Source organism: Bubalus bubalis, chromosome 9 (assembly GCF_019923935.1).
Source record: "Bubalus bubalis isolate 160015118507 breed Murrah chromosome 9, NDDB_SH_1, whole genome shotgun sequence".
In the NCBI taxonomy this organism is placed as follows: Eukaryota; Metazoa; Chordata; class Mammalia; order Artiodactyla; family Bovidae; genus Bubalus; species Bubalus bubalis.
In genome coordinates this window covers 100,414,155-100,438,296 of record NC_059165.1, presented here as the reverse complement: position 1 = coordinate 100,438,296, position 24,142 = coordinate 100,414,155, and the positions used below count along the sequence as shown (strand labels likewise).

The following is a 24,142-nucleotide window of genomic DNA, read 5'->3' as shown; positions in this document are numbered from 1 at the left end:
TTGTGTAACAGATTCTCCCACAAAACTTAAAAAATGTACACACATCAATTATCTTAAAGTTTCTATGAGTCAAGAATCTGGACATAGCTTAGTTGGGTTCTCTGAGCCCTGGTCTCCCACAAAGCTGCAATCTACCTGTCCGTCATTGTAGGAAAGTACATACAGATTATTGTAAACTTCATCAGATGGTGACTCCAATTGTTCCTGTTGTGGATGTGATATAGTCACAAATTGGATTAACAGAAACCCTGGCCATTAGTGTACAGCCTCTGATATGTCAAATGATTTGTCATCAACAGAAGATCATATGAAGGACAGTTGCTTTCATCTGGTAGAGAAAGCGTTACACGATGATTCCTCCAGCGAGTTCTATACTATTTTAGCATTAAATTTTCTGTATTATATACTTCTGAAAACTTATGTGGTAGATTCTATTCCCCACACTGAATCCAGAGAATATAATAAGAGATGAAATTTTTAGAGAAAGTACAGGAAGAAGCCATTGCTTATAATATATGAAAAATGAAAGAAACTGAACTCTTTAAATAACTTAAGTTTCAGATTGTCTTTCTGGTCACTGATGATATTAATCATGATTTAGATCTTTTAGGGTTTCGAGAACTGTTACTCATGAAAAAGTCTCTATCTTCAGACAAATATTTCTCTTATACTGAGAATGTTTCTCTACTGAAGAGTGTTTTAAGGGCTTGCTTTATGTCTTTGTTTTTAAGAATGTAGATAAAAGGGTTCAGCATGGGTATGACCACAGTGTACATCACTGAGGCTATTGCAGTTGCCTCGGACTTTTGTGTGTCAGCAGAGCTAACATACACCCCATGGCTTGTACCGTAGAACAAGGAGACAGTTGAGAGGTGAGACACACATGTGGAAAATGCTTTATACTTACCTCTCATGGATGAAACTTTCAAAATGGAGGATACAATCTTAGAGTAAGAGAACAGGATACCAGGATACAATAACCAGAACTCCACTTGCAAAATACATCATCAGGTCATTAAGTAAAGTGTCAGAACAAACAAGCTGAACCACCTTATAAAGTTGGCCAAAAAAATGGTGAATTTCCAATTCTGTGAAAAAACAGAGTTACAAAATCATTAAGCCATGTAACAGAGAGTTGAGAAAACTCACTAACCAGGATGTCAGAAGCAGGAGGTCACAAAACTTCAGGTTCATGATGATCATATACTGCAATGGGTGACATATAGCTACAAACTGGTCATAAGCCATCACAGTCAAGAGGATGTTGTCTAATATCCCAAAAAGCATGAAAAAATGCATCTGTATGATGCAGCCTTCATAGGTGATAACTTGACTCTGAGTCTGGATGTTCCACAGCATCTTTGGGATGGTGTTACAGATGAAACAGATGTCTGGAAAAGATAACATTGAAGAGAAAGAAGTACATGGGTGTGTGGAGGAGGACATCAGTGATAATGGCCAAGCTGATGAGAAGATTCCCAATGAAAGATTCCCAATGAAAGGTACATGAACAGGAAGAGCCAAAAGAGGAGAGGCTGCAATAATACCTCTTCTGAGAGTCCCAGGAAGATAAACTCTGAAATACGAATTTGGTTTCCTGTAGCCAGTGAAACTGCAGAAATAGAAACAGGAACAATGCAAATTTAACTAAAAGAAGCCATCGAGATATTAACAGAGAAGGAAGCAAGATGTTTTTCAGTAGGTGAATGGATATGTAAACTTTGGCACATTCAAACAATGCACTATGGTGTCACTGAGTCTGCCTGCATTTGAAGCAGAGTGATAGGGTCAGCAGAAGTCTTCTATAGGATAAATCTATTAGTTTGCTTTCGTCTGAGAATGCCAGTTTTTAGTTCAAGTATCCTAATGAGGTAGCCGTGTCTAGGGATCTCAAGAATGAGCCAGACCTTAAGCAGGGAACTTTACAAGTCTTCTTCTATGTGCATGAAAAGAGATAGAAAATACAGAGAAGGAGAGAGAAATGAAATAGACAAAAAGGGAGGAAAAGAAACAAAAGACTGTATTCCACTGAAAGAAGAAGTGAGGGGGAATCACCTTCTTTGGGTGATAGCAGTATTGTACATCTATCTTATAGCTCCCTGAATGCCCCCAATAATAATAATATGCATACCCAACTAGATAAATGTTTTCAATCTTTATGACCTAAAATTATTCATAACCTCACACTACCATTTCTCCTCACACTACTATTTATTTGTATAAAGATCAATAAATAATTTTAAATACATATAGAAAAACTGATAGAAATAAAACAAAACATTTTAAAGCTTTTGTTTTTCAAAATCCAGTGACCTGGGAAAATGTTTTGATGGGTGAAACAGTTATTTTTTTTTTTTTAGACTTTATTGCTGAAATGATAGTGAATTCTAACAAAAACTTCAGAAAGAAATTATTTACATTCCCCATAATATTTCCAGAAAGTAGAAGCAGTTAGAATACTTCCTAACTCATTCTGTAAAGCCAGCCTTAACTAACAGAAAACTAGGTCAGCATATTACAGGAAAAGAAAACTACAGAACAATATAATTCACAAATATAGGTACAGAAGTCCTCAGCAAAATATTAGCAAATCAAAACAAGCAATAGAGAGAATTTTACACCAAGACCAAGAAGAATTTATTCCAGGTATGCAGGATAGGCTCAAAATTTGAAAATAAATGTAATCTATTCCTTCCTTCAGTTAACAATTAAGTTAACTTTAAATTTTGTTAATAATCTCATGTTAACTTTTTAAAATACTAAGTGAAAAAGAGAAAATCAATGTAATCAACCATGTCAAGAAGCTAATGAAGAGAAATTATATCAATTGATGTAGAAAGAGCAGTTGACAAAATCCAACAAACATTCATTAAAAAAAAAAAATCAGTAGATTGAGAATAGGAACTTCTTCAGTTTGGTAGAGAACATGCGACACAAAACCACTAAGATCCTCCTTGATGGTGAGAAAGTATCACAAAGACCATTCACAAAAATTATCTCAAAAGATATCATATACTCAAAACAAAAAAACTTAAATCTTCTAGAAGAAATCACTGAGGGAAATCTAGAGTGTCTTAGGTTTCACAAGGAACTTTTATATACAGCACAAAAATAATAATTCATGAAAAAATAGGTTGCATTTCATTAAAATAAAAACTAAAAAACCTTCTGCTTTACAAAAGGCATTGTTAAGAGAAACAATAGATAAACCACAGTCTTTGAAAAAGTACATGAAAAAACTGTATCTAATAAAGGACTTGTATCCCCAAAATACATAGAACTCTTAAATTCACCAAAGAATCAAATAACAATTTAAAAATGGGCTAAAGTTCTGAAGGGCTTCCCAGGTGGTATTAGTGGTAAAGAACCCTCCTGCCAACACAGGAGACAAATGGGGGTTTGATCCCTGGGTCAGGAAGATCCCCTGGAGGAGGGCATGGCAACCCACTCCAGTGTTCTTGCCTGCAGAACCCCATGGACAGAGGAGCCTGACAAGCTACAGTCCATGGAGTTGCATAGAGTCAGACATGACTGAAGTGACATCCCACCCATGAACGCAAAGACCTCTCACCAGAGAAGAAACACTGATGGCAAGAAAGTTTCAGGGGAAATGCACAGCATCATTTATCATTTAGATAATTAGAATTTACAACAATGAGATACCAAAATATACCAATTAGAATGGCTCAAAACAAAACAAAACAAAAAAACTTGACATACCAATTACTGACAAGTAGTTGGAGCAACACAAACTCTCATTCATTGCTAGTAGGATTAAAAAATAGCATAGCCATTTAGAAGGACAGTTTTGTAGATTCTTCTGAAGCTAAGTATAATCTCACCATACAATCCAGCAGTAGTACTACTAGGTATCTGCGTGCTTATGTAGTTATTCAGTCATGTCCTACTCTTTGCAACTCCACGGACTGTAGCCCAGCAGTCTCCTCTTATCATGGAATTTTTCAGTCAAGAATAATGGAGTGGGTTGTCATTTCCTCCTCCAGGGTATCTTCCCAATCCAGGGATCAAAACCATGTCTCCTGCACCTCCTGCATTGACAGACAAGTTCTTTACTACTCTGACACCTGGGAAGCAGTACTAAGTTATATACCCAAGTAATCCAAAACTTATGCCCACACAAAATCTTCATTCATGAAAGCAGCTTTATTCATGGTCTCTAAAACTGAAAACAACCAAGATGCCCTCAATTAAGTAAATGTATAAACACACTGTGGTATGCCTGTACAATGTAATATTTCTCAGTGATAAAAAGAAACTAACAGCCCCCAAAAAGACATGAAAAAATCTTAAATGCTTGTTTTTTGATGAAAGAAGCCAAACAGAAAGTTTAAGTTTCTGTGACTCCAAGGAAGAAAGGGTTGAAAGGGTAAAAGAAAGGGATTTTTTGGAGCAGTGAAACTATTTTATAAGATACTGTAATTGTGAACATGTGACATTATGCATTTGCTAAAATGCATTAAACTTTACAGCACAAAGAGTAAACCTCAATGTATGCAAATAAAGACATCATTTAGAAGGTTCAGCGAATTCCAGGATGGAATGCAGACTGTGGGCAAAAATATTTAATTGTATTCAAATGAATGGAACACCTTCACTGAAGGAAGAGGGAGAAACAGTGGTGAACTAAGTAATATTGGAAATGAGTTCAGTTCAGTCTCTCAGTCGTGCCTGACTCTTTGTGACCCCATGGACTGCAGCACGCCAGACTTCCCTGTCCATCACCAACTCCCGGAGCTTACTCAAACTCATGTCCATAGAGTTGGTGATGCCATTCAACCATCTCAGCCTCTGTCATCCCCTTCTCCTCCTGCCTCCAATCTTTCCCAGCATTATGATCTTTTCAAATAAGGTGGCCAAAGTATTGAAGTTTCAGCTTCAGCATCACTCCTTCCAATATGAATGTTCAGGACTGAACTTCCCTTAGGATGGATTGGTTGGATCTGCTTGCAGTCCAAGGGACTCTCAAGAGTCTTCTCCAACACCACAGTTCAAAAGCATCAATTCTTCAGTGCTCGGGTTTCTTTATAGTCCAACTCTCACATCCATACATGACTTCTGGAAAAACCATAGCTTTGGCTAGATGGACGTTTGTTGGCAAAGTAATGTCTCTGCTTTTTTTATAGTAGAGATTATAAAATTAAAGGCAAAGGAATTGTACATAATTACTGTAATCAAGTTGATAAAGTTGTATTCCACCATAATGTAGATTACCAATTATTATGCTTCTGTATGTGTATACTGTAACAGAACAATTTAGTGGATGATAGATGGGAAAACCCAGAATCTCAGTATTGCAGTGGTGTTTACACATAAGAAAGGGGACTGGGTTGGAGTAAGCTTTATGCTAATAAATTTGAGTTAGAGACATAAATACACAGGCTATATATATAGATACATACACAGACTAGTATATGCCTTTCCTGGTAGTACAGTGGTAAAGAATCTGCTTGCCAATACAGGAGACCTGGATTTAATTCCTGGGTCAGGAAGATCCCCTGGAGGAGAGCATGGCAACCCACCCCACTGTTCTTGCCTGAAGAATCTCATGGACAGAGAAACCTGGCAGGCTATAGTCCACGGGAGCCCAAAGAGTTGGAACAACTGAGTGACAAAACATGTATGCATGCACACAAGTTAGTATACACACATGTTTTTATTTAGTTTCTAAGTCATATCCAAATCTTTTGTTATGCCGTGGAGAGTAGCCCACCAGACTCCTCTGTCCATGGGATTTCCCAGGCAAGAATACTGGAATGGTTTGCCATTTCTTCCTCTAGGTCCTCTTCTCTCCCCAGGGAGTTAAACCTGTGTTCCCTACATTGCAAGCAGATTCTTTACCAATGAGCCATCATGGAAGCCAAGCACACATACATATATCTCCTTGCTTATCAACTAGAGGGCCCAAAGACTCCAGTAGAAACAAACAACTGGAGTCCAGATTTGTTTTTGTTTATTAGTTTGTTTTGGCTATGTTGCACAATATGTGGGATCTTAGTTCTGTGCCCAGAGTTCTCAGTTCCCCAACCAGGGATCAAGCTCCTTTGCACTGGAAGCTTTCAGTCTTAACCACTGAACCACCAGGAAAGTCCCAGATCTTGATTTCTAATACAACTCACCAATAGAATGAACCAGGACTTCTTGGAGGAATGACTATTTTTAAGCCTGGAGCTGGAAATATGCAAGATGAGCCTGGATCTACCTATTACTGCTTTAATTTTCGTTTGTATAACCGACTATTACTTTAAAAAAAAAAAGAGAGAGAGAGAGAGAGAGACCCTATTTTTTTAAGCAAACTTCATATATATATTGATTTTATGATTTTTGTGACTTTTTTTTCCTTTAATATTGTATTTTTTAAAATCCAACCTCTACTCTAGATTTTTAATCTTTGCTTTTTGGTATTTGTTATTTGTTATCAGTTTTGTACCTTTAAGAACCCAATCTTCAGTACCCATTTTTACTTGGGAATGAGATCACTGGCCTGATTGCTCTCTCCCCCTTTGGACTCTCCTTTTCTCCACCAGGTCGCCTCTATCTCTCTCCTCCCTCTTCTCTTCTCCATGTAACTCTGTGTACGTCTTCAGCTGTCCCTCACTGGAGAAACGTTTTATCATTAACCTAGATGTTTATCAACAGTGCTGTATAGATGGAGAAGTCTTGAGGCTACTGTAAAAATAAGACTGAAAACCAGAAGCAAGAGGCTTACGTCCAAATCCTGAGAACACCAGAGAACTCCTGACTCCAGGGAACATTAATAGACAGGAGCTCATCAAACGCCTCCATACCTACACTGAAACCAAGCACCACACAAGGGCCAACAAGTTCCAGAGCAAGACATACCACGCAAATTTTCCAGCAACACAGGAACATAGCTCTGAGCTTCAATATACAGGCTGCCCAAAGTCACTCCAAACCCATTGACATCTCATAACTCATTACTGGACACTTCATTGCACTCCAGAGAGAAGAAATCCAGCTCCACCCACCAAAACACCGACACAAGTTTCCCTAACCAGGAAACCTTGACAAGCCACCCGTACAACCCCACCCACAGCAAGGAAACTCCACAATAAAGATAACTCCACAAACTGCCAGAATACAGAAAGGCCACCCCAAACACAGCAATATAAACAAGATGAAGAGACAGAGAAATACCCAGCAGGTAAAGGAACAGGATAAATGCCCACCAAACCAAACAAAAGAGGAAGAGATAGGGAACCTACCTCATAAAGAATTCCAAATAATGATAGTGAAAATGATCCAAAATCTTGAAAATAAAATGGAATCACAGATAAATAGCCTGGAGACAAGGATTGAGAAGATGCAAGAAAGGTTTAACAGGGCCTTGAAGAAATAAAAAAGAGTCAATATATAATGAATAATGCAATAAAGGATTTCAAAAACACTCTGGAGAGAACCAATAGTAGAATAACGGAAACAGAAGATAAGATTGGTGAGGTAGAAGATAGAATGGTAGAAATAAATGAATTAGAGAGGAAAAAAGAAAAATGAATTAAAAGAAATGAGGACAATCTCAGAGACCTCTGGGACAATGTTAAATGCCCCAATATTTGAATCATAGGAGTTCCAGAAGAAGAAGAAAAAAAGAGAGACCATGAGAAAATACTTGAGATAATTGCCGAAAACTTCACTAAAATGGGGAAGGAAATAATCACCCAAGTCCAAGAAACCCAGAGAGTCCCAAACAGGAAAACCCAAGAGAAACACTCCAAGACACATATTAATCAAATTAACAAAGATCAAACACAAAGAACAAATATTAAAAACATCAAGGGAAAAACAACAAATAACACAAACAGGGATTCCCATAAGGATAACAGCTGATATTTCAATAGAAACTCTTCAGGCCAGGAGGGAATGGCAGGACATACTTAAAGTGATGAAAGAAAATAATCTACAGCCCAGATTACTGTACCCAGCCAGGATCTCATTCAAATATGAAGGAGAAATCAAAAGCTTTACAGACAAGCAAAAGCTGAGAGAATTCAGCAACACCAAACCAGTTCTCGATATTCTCTAGACAGGAAACACCAAAAGGGCGTATAAACTCGAACCCAAAACAATAAAGCGAATGGCAATGGGATCATACTTATCAATAATTACCTTAAACATAAATGGGTTGAATGTCCCAACCAAAAGACAAAGACTGACTGGATGGATACAAAAACAAGACCCTTTTATATGTTGTCTAAAAGAGACCCACCTTGAGACAAGGGACACATACAGACTGAAAGTGAAGGGCTGGGAAAAGGTATTCAACACAAATCGAGACTAAAGGAAGCAGGAGTAGCAATACTCATATCAGATAAAATAGACTTTAAAACAAAGGCTGTGAAAAGAGACCAAGAAAGACACTACATAATGATCAAAAGGTCAATACAGGAAGAAGATATCACAATTATAAATATATATGCACCCAACAGGAGCACCACAATATGTAAGACAAATGCTAACAAGTATGAAATGGGAAATAACAATAACAAAATAATAGTGGGAGGCTTTAATACCCCACTCACATCTATGGATAGATCAACTAAACAGAAAATTAACAAGGAACCACAAACTTTAAATGATACAATAGACCAGTTAGACCTACTTGATATCTATAGGACATTTCACCCCAAAACAATGAATTTCACCTTTTTCTAAGCGCACAGAGAAATTTCTCCAGGATAGATCACATCCTAGGCCATAAATCTAGACTTGGTAAATTAAGAAAAAAATAATAAAAATGAAATCATTCCAAGCATATTTTCTGACCACAATGCAGTAAGATTGGATCTCAATTACATGAGAAAAAATATTAAAAATTGCAACATATGGAGGCTGAACAACATTTGTCTTCACTTGTCTTCCTGAAAGCATTCTGATGAATAACCAACAAATCACAGAAAAATCAAAAAAGAAATCAAAATATGCATAGAAATGAATGAAAATGAAAACTCAAAAACCCAAAACCTATGGGACACTGTAAAAGCAGTGCTAAGGAGAAGATTCATAGCAATATAGGCATACCTCAAGAAACAAGAAAAAAGTCAAATAAATAACCTAACTCTACACCTAAAGCAACTAGAAAAGGAAGAAATGAAGAACCCCAGGGTTAGTAGAAGGAAAGAAACCTTAAAAATTAGGGCAGAAATAAATGCAAAAGAAACAAGAGAGACCATAGCAAAAATCAACAAACCAAAAGCTGGTTCTTTGAAAGGATAATACAGTTATGTAAAGTTTAAAAATAAAATAAAATTAAAAAAAATAAAATAAAATAAAATTGACAAACCATTAGCCAGATTCATCAAGAAAAAAAGGGATAAAAATCAAATCAATAAAAGTAGAAAAGAAAATGGAGAAATCACAACAGACAACACAGAAATAAAAGGATCACAAGACACTACTATCAGCAATTATATGCCAATAAAATGGACAACTTGGAAGAAATGGGCAAATTCCTAGAAAAGCACAACTTTCCAAACCTGAAAGGCAAGAAATAGAAAATCTTAACAAACCCAACACAAGCACGGACTGAAACTGAAAACAGAAACCTTCCAGCTAACAAAAGTCCAGGTCCAGATGGCTTCACAGCCAAATTCTACCAAAAATTTAGAGAAGAGGTAACACCTATCCTAACTCAAACTCTTCCAGGAAATTGCAGAGGAAGGTAACTTCCAAACTCATTCTATGAGGCCACCATTACCCTAATACCAAAACCAGACAAAGATGCCACAAAAAAAGAAAATTACAGGCCAATATCACTGATGAGCATAGATGCAAAAATCCTTAACAAAATTCTAGCAATCAGAATCCAACAACACATAAAAAAGATCATACATCATGACCAAGTGGGCTTTATCCCAGGGAGGCAAGGATTCTTCAATATCCACAAATCAATCAATGTAATACACCACATTAACAAATTGAAACATAAAAACCATATGATTATCTCAATAGATGCAGAGAAAGCCTTTGACAAAATTCAACATCCATTTATGATAAAAAAAAAAAAACTCTCCAGAAAGCAGAAATAGAAGGAACATACCTCAACATAATAGAAGCTATATATGACAAACCCACAGCAAACATTATCCTCAATGGTGAAAAATTGAAAGCATTTCCCCTAAAGTCGGGAACAACACAAGGGTGCCCACTCTCACCACTACTATTCAACATAGTTTTGGAAGTTTTGGCCACAGCAATCAGAGAGAAAAATAAATAAAAGGAATCCAAATTGAAAAAAAAGGAGTAAAACTCTCACTGTTTGCAGATGACATGATCCTCTACATAGAAAACCCTAAAGACCCCACCAGAAAATTACTAGAACTAATCAATGAATATAGTAAAGTTGAAAGATATAAAATCAACACACAGAAAGCCCTTGCATTCCTATACACTAATAATGAGAAAATAGAAAGAGAAATTAAGGAAACAATTCCATTCACCGTTTCTATGAAAACAATAAAATACTTAGAAATATATCTACCTAAAGAAACTAAAGACCTATATGTAGAAAACTATAAAACATTGGTGAAAGAAATCAAAGAGGACACTAATAGATGGAGAAATATACCATGTTCATGGATCGGAAGAATCAATATAGTGAAAAAGAGTATACTACCCAAAGCAATCCATAGGTTCTATACAATCCCTATCAGGCTACCAACGGTATTTTTCACAGAGCTAGAACAAATAATTTCATAATTTTTATGGAAATACAAAAAACCTCAAATAGCCAAAGCAATCTCGAGAAAGAAGAATGGAACTGGAAGAATCAACCTGCCTGACTTCAGGCTCTACTACAAAGCCACAGTCATCAAGACAGTATGGTACGGGCACAAAGACAGAAGTATAGATCAATGGAACAAAATAGAAAGCCCAGAGATAAATCCATGCACCTATGGACACCCTATCTTTGACAAAGGAGGCAAGAATATACAATGGAGAAAAGACAATCTCTTTAACAAGTGGTGCTGGGGAAACTGGTCAACAACTTGTAAAAGAATGAAACTAGAACACTTTCTAACACCATACACAAAAATAAACTCAAAATGGATTAAAGATCTAAACATAAAACCAGAAAATATAAAACTCCTAGAGGAAAACATAGGCAAAACACTCTCTGACATAAACCACAGCAGGATCCTCTATGACCCACCTCCCAGAATATTGGAAATAAAAGAAAAAATAAACAAATGGGACCTCATTAAACCTAAAAGCTTCTGCACAACAAAGGAAACTATAAGCAAGGTGAAAAGACAGCCTTAAGAATGGGAGAAAATAATAGCAAATGGAACAAATGACAAAGAATTAAACTCAAAAATATACAAGCAACTCCTGCAGCTCAATTCCAGAAAAATAAATGACTCAATTAAAAAATGGGCCAAAGAACTAGAAAGACATTTATACCAAGAAGACATACAGATGGCTAACAAACACATGAAAAGATGCTCAACATCACTCATCAGAAAAATACAAACCAAAACCACAATGAGGTACCATTTCACGCCAGTCAGAATGGCTGTTATCCAAAAGTCTACAAGCAATAAATGCTGGAGAGGGTGTGGAGAAAAGGGAACCCTCTTATACTGTTGGTGGGAATGAAAACTAGTACAGCTACTATGGAGAACAGTATGGAGATTCCTTAAAAAACTGGAAATAGAACTGCCATATGACCCAGCAATCCCACTGCTGGGCATACACACCAAGGAAAACAGAATTCAAAGAGACATGTGTAACCTAATGTTCATCACGGCACTGCTTATAATAGCCAGGGCATAGAAGCAACCTAGATGTCCATTAGCAGATGAATGGGTAAGAAAGCTGTGGTACATATACATAATGGAGTATTACTCAGCCATTAAAAAGAATACATTTGAATCAGTTCTAATGAGGTGGATGAAACTGGAACCTATTATACAGAGTGAAGTAAGCCAGAAAGAAAAACACCAATACAGTATACTAATGCATATATATGGAATCTAGAAAGATGGTAATGATAACGCTGTATGCAAGACAGCAAAAGAGACACAGATGTATAGAACAGTCTTTTAGACTCTGAGGGAGAGGGTGAGGGTGGGATGATTTGGGAGAATTGCATTGAAACATGTAAAATATCATAGGTAAGGTGACTCACCAGTCCAGGTTCAATGCATGATACAGGATGCTCAGGGCTGGTGCACTGGAAAGACCCAGAGGGATGGTATGGGGAGGGAGGTGGGAGGGGGGTTCAGGATGGGGAACACATGTACACCCATGGCGGATTCATGTTGATGTATGGCAAAACCAATACAATATTGTAAAGTAATTAGCCTCCAATTAAAATAAATAAAATTATATTTTTAAAAAACTCTAAAATATACAATTAACTCCTATAAACTCAATACTTTACTCAATTCTACATTTTCATGACTGTAAAAAGAAAACAAATACAACCAAATGGAGAATTGAGTAAAGTATTGTTTCACAGAAGATATGCAAATGATCAATATGTGTATAAAGGTGTGTGAAACATTGTTCAGATTAGATCAGATCAGTTGCTCAGTCGTGTCCTACCCTTTGCGACCCCATGAATCGCAGCACGCCAGGCCTCCCTGTTCTTCACCAGCTCCCGGAGTTCACTGAGACTCACGTCCATCGAGTCAGTCATGCCATCCAGCCATCTCATCCTCTGTCGTCCCCTTCTCCTCCTGCCCCCAATCCCTCCCAGCATCAGAGTCTTTTCCAATGAGTCAACTCTTCGCATGAGGTGGCCAAAGTACTGGAGTTTCAGCTTTAGCATCATTCCTTCCAAAGAAATCCTAGGGCTGACCTCCTTCAAAATGGGCTGGTTGGATCTCCTTGCAGTCCAAGGGACTCTGAAGAGTCTTCTCCAACACCACAGTTCAAAAGCATCAATTCTTCAGCACTCAGCCTTCTTCACAGTCCAACTCTCACATCCATACATGACCACTGGAAAAACCATAGCCTTGACTAGAAGAACCTTTGTTGGCAAAGTAATGTCTCTGCTTTTGAATATGTTATCTAGGTTGGTCATAACTTTCTTTCCAAGGAGTAAGTGTCTTGTAATTTCATGGCTGCAGTCAACATCTGTAGTGATTTTGGAGCCCAGAAAAATAAAGTCTGACACTGTTTCCACTGTTTCCCCATCTATTTCCCATGAAGTGATGGGACCGGATGCCATGATCCTAGTTTTCTGAATGTTGAGCTTTAAGCCAACTTTTTCACTCTCCTCTTTCACTTTCATCAAGAGGCTTTTTAGTTCCTCTTCACTTTCTGCCATCAGGGTGGTGTCATCTGCATATCTGAGGTTATTGATATTTCTCTCGGCAATCTTGATTCCAGCTTGTGCTTCCTCCAGCCTAGGATTCCTCATGATGTACTCGGCATATAAGTTAAATAAGCAGGGTGACAATATACAGCCTTGATGTACTCCTTTTCCTATTTGGAACCAGTCTGTTGTTCCATGTTCAGTTCCAACTGTTGCTTCCTGATCTGCATACAGGTTTCTCAAGAGGCAGGTCAGGTGGTCTGGTATTCCCATCTCTTTCAGAATTTTCCACAGTTTATTGTGATCCACATGGTCAAAGGCTTTGGCATAGTCAATAAAGCAGAAGTAGATGTTTTCCTGGAACTCTCTTACTTTTTCCATGATCCAGCAGATGTTGGCAACTTGATCTCTGGTTCCTCTGCCTTTTCTAAAACCAGCTTGAACATCTGGAAGTTCACGGTTCACGTATTGCTGAAGCCTGTCTTGGAGAATTTTGAGCATTACTTTACTAGCGTGTGAGATGAGTGCAATTGTGCAGTAGTTTGAGCTTTCTTTGGCACTACTTTTCTTTGGGATTGGAATGAAAACTGACCTTTTCCAGTCCTGTGGCCACGCTGAGTTTTCCAAATTTGCTGGCATATTGAATGCAACACTTTCACAGCATCATCTTTCAGGATTTTAAATAGCTCAACTGGAATTCCATCACCTCCACTAGCTTTGTTCATAGTGATGCTTTCTAAGGCCCACTTGACTTCACATTCCAGGATGTCTGGCTCTAGGTCAGTGATCACACCATCGTGATTACCTTGGTCGTGAAGATCTTTTTTGTACAGTTCTTCTGTGTATTTTTGCCACCTCTTCTTAATATCTTCTGCTTTGTGATAGTAGATAATAACTATTAAAGGGAGACTAGATCAGGGTAGGAATGGATCATATATGTCCTGTGTTTTGGGTTTATTTTTTCAACCAAAATTTATTCATGTCTTTGCTATCAAAAATATTTTTTTCAATTTAAATAATGCAAGAATATAGCTACTGAAAAGCACCATTTAATGCATGACATACCTCAACTCTGTGTGTGCTCTGCCAAATTCCTTATGCATACAGAATATCAGATGCCTTTTTCTTAAATTGCAATTTATAACTCAATAACCATTGAACTTTTACCAGTAAGGGAGCAAGACTTATTGTGGTGCAACCTCATGGACCATTATTAAATGTTCAACTCAAAATATTTGAACGCTGATGCTTGAGTTGTCTCACAAATCTTTATCCCATCTCCAAACTCACACAAGTGTGATGAAAAAAGAAAGATACAAGTGCTTGAAAGAAATACACAAAAGAGTCTTTATTTGCAGAGGGCAAGTTGTCTATCAAAGAAACTTCACATAGTTTATTGAAAAATATTGAGTTCTACATATATAGCAAGATCAACTTGCAAAATGCAATGTTATTTCTGTCTAAAGAAAAAACAATTTTAAAATACTATAGGAAAATTGTTTGAAATTTAAGAATAATACTAGGAATAATCCTCCAAGAATGCATGAAGTTCTTAAGCAGAAAACTGGAAAGTATAATTGAAAGAAATCATAAGCTACATAGGGTGTTATATTGGAGGGGTTGGGAAATCTCAGTTTTATAAGGAATCTATTACCTCCAAATTAATCTACAGAGCCAGTTCAATCAAAATCAAAGTCCCAAGACATTTTTTTATGGAACTTACTAATGTTTATATAGTATAAAAAATGTTTATATAGTATAAAAAATGTGAAAGAGGAAATAGCACAGTTGTAAAGAATGACATTTATCAATTGTTATTTCTTACCCTTTGCTTTGTCTTGGTCAAGCTTGAAACAAGTGTTTCTCTTTTTCCCACAGGTCTCTGAACTAAGTTTATCCACAAGCCTGAGTAAGAACCAAAATAAAGTAGAACATGCCTTCATTTTTAACTTCTCCTGGGAAATGGCTGATCACATTAAAATCAATTTCCTGTCACAAACTGAGGATGATTTCCCCTTACTTGTCCAGCTTCCCCTTCCAAAAATTAAGTTTATCTCTGCCTGCTTCCTCCTTTACACTATAAAAGAAAAACTTTTTTCAGTATGATTTTGAGATCCTCACAGATTTCTGAGATCAGAGCATTCTCCCTATTACAATAGACTTTCTGATGAAACTCTATTCTTATCCAACCAGATTCACACATTTAACAGGAAATACAGAAATTTGCTTCATAGCACTTATAAAAACAAAACTAAAGCATTTTAACTGTGTTACTGGTCTGGAAATGGGAAAATGTATTCATGAAACAAATAACAAATACACCATGTATAGAAATTTAATGTTCAGTAGATATGATATTTCAAATCAATGTATGGAAGATGGCATGTGAAGTCAGGAAAGTCACAATAACTCCTGCAATAAATCACATCAAGATAGCAGGTTATTTATTCAGGAAAAATTATTGAATGAACAAATTCCAAGTATACTAACAATCTACCAAATAAACATTGGAAGATGAAGAACAATGCCCTAGGCAAGGCTAAAGCAAAATCCACATAGTAAATAATTGAAAACTAGACCAAAATAAAAGTTTGTAACGACATAGCTGTCAATTTCATCTTACTTCAATTGGAATGAGGATGATGTTTACCCTGTTTACTATCAACGTGAGCACAGACATGCAGCATCATCAAGTGAGCCTGATGTTCACAGATAACTCCTATCTGCAGAGGTCAGAAAATGTGCAGTGAATAGAGTGTGAAAGTCATCTTGGACCCATTGCACAGCATTCAGCTTTTTGATAGGTGCATTCTTAGTATCTGGCTTTCCTGCCAACATAGTTACTGATTCCCATCACTGGAGGCAGCTGTGAGCTAGACAGGTCCATCAGCAATCAAATCCCAGTTTAGAAGGAGTGACTTGACGGTATCTGGTTAATAATGCCTTTCTTCTTCATGTTCCTGGGGCTCCTACTATGGGTAGAAGACCAGCTGAATTCAAAGAGAATACAACTGTGACTTATACACATATTTTCATTTTAAAAAACTGCATTTGAAAGGAGTAACCTCACCTTAATTTCTTTGTTAAAACACTATTTGGTGTTACTGAGCTTGCTTTTCTTCATTCTTTTATCCCAGTGAAAATGCATGATCTTGCTCTAGTCTCCAAAGTAAGATGATTCAGCATTCCCTTTACTGAGAATATTCTTAGGGGCTTAAAATTACTGACACTGTTGCTTCCAGCATAGCTGCCTCTCAAATTAAAGTGAATATCTTCTCTCTTTCGTTTACCCTTCTCCAGGAATAAAATAGGTAACAGGTTTTCGGGGGCGGGGAGGCGGAAATATGGTAACAAAAGACACCACAATCAGAGTTTAAAGGTGTGATACCATTAAAAATTTTGCATTTTGTTTTTTCAAAACAAAGATATATACACACATCATGCACATGTATATATTCTTAACAATTTAAGTAAATACAATGAATAAAATAGTTTGCAAAAGATCAGATCAGATCACATCAGTCACTCAGTCGTGTCCGACTCTTTGGGACCCCATGAATCGCAGCACGCCAGGCCTCCCTGTCCATCACCAATTCCTGGAATTCACTCAGACTCACATCCATTGAGTCAGTGATGCCATCCAGCCATCTCATCCTCTGTCGTCCCCTTCTCCTCCTGTCCCCAATCCCTCCCAGCATCAGAGTCTTTTCCAATGAGTCAACTCTTCACATGAGGTGGCCAAAGTACTGGAGTTTCAGCTTTAGCATCATTCCTTCCAAAAGAAATCTCAGGGCTGATCTCCTTCAGAATGGACTGGTTGGATCTCCTTGCAGTCCAAGGGACTCTCAAGAGTCTTCTCCAACACCACAGTTCAAAAGCATCAATTCTTCGGTGCTCAGCCTTCTTCACAGTCCAACTCTCACATCCATACATGACCACTGGAAAAACCATAGCCTGACTAGACAAATCCTTTGTTGGCAAAGTAATGTCTCTGCTTTTCAATATGCTATCTAGGTTGGTCGTAACCTTCCTTCCAAGAAGTAAGCATCTTTTAATTTCATGGCTACAGTCACCATCTGTAGTGATTTTGGAGTGCCCCAAAATAAAGTCTGACACTGTTTCCACTGTTTCCCCATCTATTTCCCATGAAGTGATGGGACCGGATGCCATGATCCTAGTTTTCTGAATGTTGAGCTTTAAGCCAACTTTTTCACTCTCCTCTTTCACTTTCATCAAGAGGCTTTTTAGTTCCTCTTCACTTTCTGCCATCAGGGTGGTGTCATCTGCATATCTGAGGTTATTGATATTTCTCTCAGCAATCTTGATTCCAGCTTGTGCTTCCTCCAGCCTAGCATTTCTCATGATGTACTCGGCATATAAGTTAAATAAGCAGGGTGACAATATACAGCCTTGATGTACTCCTTTTCCTATTTGGAACCAGTCTGTTGTTCCATGTCCAGTTCCAACTGTTGCTTCCTGATCTGCATACAGGTTTCTCAAGAGGCAGGTCAGGTGGTCTGGTATTCCCATCTCTTTCAGAATTTTCCACAGTTTATTGTGATCCACATGGTCAAAGGCTTTGGCATAGTCAATAAAGCAGAAGTAGATGTTTTCCTGGAACTCTCTTACTTTTTCCATGATCCAGCAGATGTTGGCAACTTGATCTCTGGTTCCTCTGCCTTTTCTAAAACCAGCTTGAACATCTGGAAGTTCACGGTTCACGTATTGCTGAAGCCTGTCTTGGAGAATTTTGAGCATTACTTTACTAGCGTGTGAGATGAGTGCAATTGTGCAGTAGTTTGAGCTTTCTTTGGCACTACTTTTCTTTGGGATTGGAATGAAAACTGACCTTTTCCAGTCCTGTGGCCACGCTGAGTTTTCCAAATTTGCTGGCATATTGAATGCAACACTTTCACAGCATCATCTTTCAGGATTTTAAATAGCTCAACTGGAATTCCATCACCTCCACTAGCTTTGTTCATAGTGATGCTTTCTAAGGCCCACTTGACTTCACATTCCAGGATGTCTGGCTCTAGGTCAGTGATCACACCATCGTGATTACCTTAGTCGTGAAGATCTTTTTTGTACAGTTCTTCTGTGTATTTTTGCCACCTCTTCTTAATATCTTCTGCTTTGTGATAGTAGATAATAACTATTAAAGGGAGACTAGATCAGGGTAGGAATGGATCATATATGTCCTGTGTTTTGGGTTTATTTTTTCAACCAAAATTTATTCATGTCTTTGCTATCAAAAATATTTTTTTCAATTTAAATAATGCAAGAATATAGCTACTGAAAAGCACCATTTAATGCATGACATACCTCAACTCTGTGTGTGTTCTGCCAAATTCCTTTTGCATACAGAATATCAGATGCCTTTTTCTTAAATTGCAATTTATAACTCAATAACCATTGAACTTTTACCAGTAAGGGAGCAAGACTTATTGTGGTGCAACCTCATGGACCATTATTAAATGTTCAACTCAAAATATTTGAACGCTGATGCTTGAGTTGTCTCACAAATCTTTATCCCATCTCCAAACTCACACAAGTGTGATGAAAAAAGAAAGATACAAGTGCTTGAAAGAAATACACAAAAGAGTCTTTATTTGCAGAGGGCAAGTTGTCTATCAAAGAAACTTCACATAGTTTATTGAAAAATATTGAGTTCTACATATATAGCAAGATCAACTTGCAAAATGCAATGTTATTTCTGTCTAAAGAAAAAACAATTTTAAAATACTATAGGAAAATTGTTTGAAATTTAAGAATAATACTAGGAATAATCCTCCAAGAATGCATGAAGTTCTTAAGCAGAAAACTGGAAAGTATAATTGAAAGAAATCATAAGCTACATAGGGTGTTATATTGGAGGGGTTGGGAAATCTCAGTTTTATAAGGAATCTATTACCTCCAAATTAATCTACAGAGCCAGTTCAATCAAAATCAAAGTCCCAAGACATTTTTTTATGGAACTTACTAATGTTTATATAGTATAAAAAATGTTTATATAGTATAAAAAATGTGAAAGAGGAAATAGCACAGTTGTAAAGAATGACATTTATCAATTGTTATTTCTTACCCTTTGCTTTGTCTTGGTCAAGCTTGAAACAAGTGTTTCTCTTTTTCCCACAGGTCTCTGAACTAAGTTTATCCACAAGCCTGAGTAAGAACCAAAATAAAGTAGAACATGCCTTCATTTTTAACTTCTCCTGGGAAATGGCTGATCACATTAAAATCAATTTCCTGTCACAAACTGAGGATGATTTCCCCTTACTTGTCCAGCTTCCCCTTCCAAAAATTAAGTTTATCTCTGCCTGCTTCCTCCTTTACACTATAAAAGAAAAACTTTTTTCAGTATGATTTTGAGATCCTCACAGATTTCTGAGATCAGAGCATTCTCCCTATTACAATAGACTTTCTGATGAAACTCTATTCTTATCCAACCAGATTCACACATTTAACAGGAAATACAGAAATTTGCTTCATAGCACTTATAAAAACAAAACTAAAGCATTTTAACTGTGTTACTGGTCTGGAAATGGGAAAATGTATTCATGAAACAAATAACAAATACACCATGTATAGAAATTTAATGTTCAGTAGATATGATATTTCAAATCAATGTATGGAAGATGGCATGTGAAGTCAGGAAAGTCACAATAACTCCTGCAATAAATCACATCAAGATAGCAGGTTATTTATTCAGGAAAAATTATTGAATGAACAAATTCCAAGTATACTAACAATCTACCAAATAAACATTGGAAGATGAAGAACAATGCCCTAGGCAAGGCTAAAGCAAAATCCACATAGTAAATAATTGAAAACTAGACCAAAATAAAAGTTTGTAACGACATAGCTGTCAATTTCATCTTACTTCAATTGGAATGAGGATGATGTTTACCCTGTTTACTATCAACGTGAGCACAGACATGCAGCATCATCAAGTGAGCCTGATGTTCACAGATAACTCCTATCTGCAGAGGTCAGAAAATGTGCAGTGAATAGAGTGTGAAAGTCATCTTGGACCCATTGCACAGCATTCAGCTTTTTGATAGGTGCATTCTTAGTATCTGGCTTTCCTGCCAACATAGTTACTGATTCCCATCACTGGAGGCAGCTGTGAGCTAGACAGGTCCATCAGCAATCAAATCCCAGTTTAGAAGGAGTGACTTGACGGTATCTGGTTAATAATGCCTTTGTTCTTCATGTTCCTGGGGCTCCTACTATGGGTAGAAGACCAGCTGAATTCAAAGAGAATACAACTGTGACTTATACACATATTTTCATTTTAAAAAACTGCATTTGAAAGGAGTAACCTCACCTTAATTTCTTTGTTAAAACACTATTTGGTGTTACTGAGCTTGCTTTTCTTCATTCTTTTATCCCAGTGAAAATGCATGATCTTGCTCTAGTCTCCAAAGTAAGATGATTCAGCATTCCCTTTACTGAGAATATTCTTAGGGGCTTAAAATTACTGACACTGTTGCTTCCAGCATAGCTGCCTCTCAAATTAAAGTGAATATCTTCTCTCTTTCGTTTACCCTTCTCCAGGAATAAAATAGGTAACAGGTTTTCGGGGGCGGGGAGGCGGAAATATGGTAACAAAAGACACCACAATCAGAGTTTAAAGGTGTGATACCATTAAAAATTTTGCATTTTGTTTTTTCAAAACAAAGATATATACACACATCATGCACATGTATATATTCTTAACAATTTAAGTAAATACAATGAATAAAATAGTTTGCAAAAGATCAGATCAGATCACATCAGTCACTCAGTCGTGTCCGACTCTTTGGGACCCCATGAATCGCAGCACGCCAGGCCTCCCTGTCCATCACCAATTCCTGGAATTCACTCAGACTCACATCCATTGAGTCAGTGATGCCATCCAGCCATCTCATCCTCTGTCGTCCCCTTCTCCTCCTGTCCCCAATCCCTCCCAGCATCAGAGTCTTTTCCAATGAGTCAACTCTTCACATGAGGTGGCCAAAGTACTGGAGTTTCAGCTTTAGCATCATTCCTTCCAAAAGAAATCTCAGGGCTGATCTCCTTCAGAATGGACTGGTTGGATCTCCTTGCAGTCCAAGGGACTCTCAAGAGTCTTCTCCAACACCACAGTTCAAAAGCATCAATTCTTCGGTGCTCAGCCTTCTTCACAGTCCAACTCTCACATCCATACATGACCACAGGAAAAACCATAGCCTTGACTAGACAAATCTTTGTTGGCAAAGTAATGTCTCTGCTTTTCAATATGCTATCTAGGTTGGTCGTAACCTTCCTTCCAAGAAGTAAGCATCTTTTAATTTCATGGATACAGTCACCATCTGTAGTGATTTTGGAGTGCCCCAAAATAAAGTCTGACACTGTTTCCACTGTTTCCCCATCTATTTCCCATGAAGTGATGGGACCGGATGCCATGATCCTAGTTTTCTGAATGTTGAGCTTTAAGCCAACTTTTTCACTCTCCTCTTTCACTTTCATCAAGAGGCTTTTTAGTTCCTCTTCACTTTCTGCCATCAGGGTGGTGTCATCTGCATATCTGAGGTTATTGATATTTCTCTCAGCAATCTTGATTCCAGCTTGTGCTTCCTCCAGCCTAGCATTTCTCATGATGTACTCGGCATATAAGTTAAATAAGCAGGGTGACAATATACAGCCTTGATGTACTCCTTTTCCTATTTGGAACCAGTCTGTTGTTCCATGTCCAGTTCCAACTGTTGCTTCCTGATCTGCATACAGGTTTCTCAAGAGGCAGGTCAGGTGGTCTGGTATTCCCATCTCTTTCAGAATTTTCCACAGTTTATTGTGATCCACATGGTCAAAGGCTTTGGCATAGTCAATAAAGCAGAAGTAGATGTTTTCCTGGAACTCTCTTACTTTTTCCATGATCCAGCAGATGTTGGCAACTTGATCTCTGGTTCCTCTGCCTTTTCTAAAACCAGCTTGAACATCTGGAAGTTCACGGTTCACGTATTGCTGAAGCCTGTCTTGGAGAATTTGAGCATTACTTTACTAGCGTGTGAGATGAGTGCAATTGTGCAGTAGTTTGAGCTTTCTTTGGCACTACTTTTCTTTGGGATTGGAATGAAAACTGACCTTTTCCAGTCCTGTGGCCACGCTGAGTTTTCCAAATTTGCTGGCATATTGAATGCAACACTTTCACAGCATCATCTTTCAGGATTTTAAATAGCTCAACTGGAATTCCATCACCTCCACTAGCTTTGTTCATAGTGATGCTTTCTAAGGCCCACTTGACTTCACATTCCAGGATGTCTGGCTCTAGGTCAGTGATCACACCATCGTGATTACCTTAGTCGTGAAGATCTTTTTTGTACAGTTCTTCTGTGTATTTTTGCCACCTCTTCTTAATATCTTCTGCTTTGTGATAGTAGATAATAACTATTAAAGGGAGACTAGATCAGGGTAGGAATGGATCATATATGTCCTGTGTTTTGGGTTTATTTTTTCAACCAAAATTTATTCATGTCTTTGCTATCAAAAATATTTTTTTCAATTTAAATAATGCAAGAATATAGCTACTGAAAAGCACCATTTAATGCATGACATACCTCAACTCTGTGTGTGTTCTGCCAAATTCCTTTTGCATACAGAATATCAGATGCCTTTTTCTTAAATTGCAATTTATAACTCAATAACCATTGAACTTTTACCAGTAAGGGAGCAAGACTTATTGTGGTGCAACCTCATGGACCATTATTAAATGTTCAACTCAAAATATTTGAACGCTGATGCTTGAGTTGTCTCACAAATCTTTATCCCATCTCCAAACTCACACAAGTGTGATGAAAAAAGAAAGATACAAGTGCTTGAAAGAAATACACAAAAGAGTCTTTATTTGCAGAGGGCAAGTTGTCTATCAAAGAAACTTCACATAGTTTATTGAAAAATATTGAGTTCTACATATATAGCAAGATCAACTTGCAAAATGCAATGTTATTTCTGTCTAAAGAAAAAACAATTTTAAAATACTATAGGAAAATTGTTTGAAATTTAAGAATAATACTAGGAATAATCCTCCAAGAATGCATGAAGTTCTTAAGCAGAAAACTGGAAAGTATAATTGAAAGAAATCATAAGCTACATAGGGTGTTATATTGGAGGGGTTGGGAAATCTCAGTTTTATAAGGAATCTATTACCTCCAAATTAATCTACAGAGCCAGTTCAATCAAAATCAAAGTCCCAAGACATTTTTTTATGGAACTTACTAATGTTTATATAGTATAAAAAATGTTTATATAGTATAAAAAATGTGAAAGAGGAAATAGCACAGTTGTAAAGAATGACATTTATCAATTGTTATTTCTTACCCTTTGCTTTGTCTTGGTCAAGCTTGAAACAAGTGTTTCTCTTTTTCCCACAGGTCTCTGAACTAAGTTTATCCACAAGCCTGAGTAAGAACCAAAATAAAGTAGAACATGCCTTCATTTTTAACTTCTCCTGGGAAATGGCTGATCACATTAAAATCAATTTCCTGTCACAAACTGAGGATGATTTCCCCTTACTTGTCCAGCTTCCCCTTCCAAAAATTAAGTTTATCTCTGCCTGCTTCCTCCTTTACACTATAAAAGAAAAACTTTTTTCAGTATGATTTTGAGATCCTCACAGATTTCTGAGATCAGAGCATTCTCCCTATTACAATAGACTTTCTGATGAAACTCTATTCTTATCCAACCAGATTCATACATTTAACAGGAAATACAGAAATTTGCTTCATAGCACTTATAAAAACAAAACTAAAGCATTTTAACTGTGTTACTGGTCTGGAAATGGGAAAATGTATTCATGAAACAAATAACAAATACACCATGTAT

The 24,142-nt window shown here is 37.2% G+C and overlaps 1 pseudogene; it reads right to left on the bottom strand.

Annotated features, from left to right (window-relative positions):
- Positions 1–665: 665 nt before the first annotated feature.
- Positions 666–15,243, bottom strand: LOC123335286 (annotated as a pseudogene).
- Positions 15,244–24,142: the final 8,899 nt, after the last annotated feature.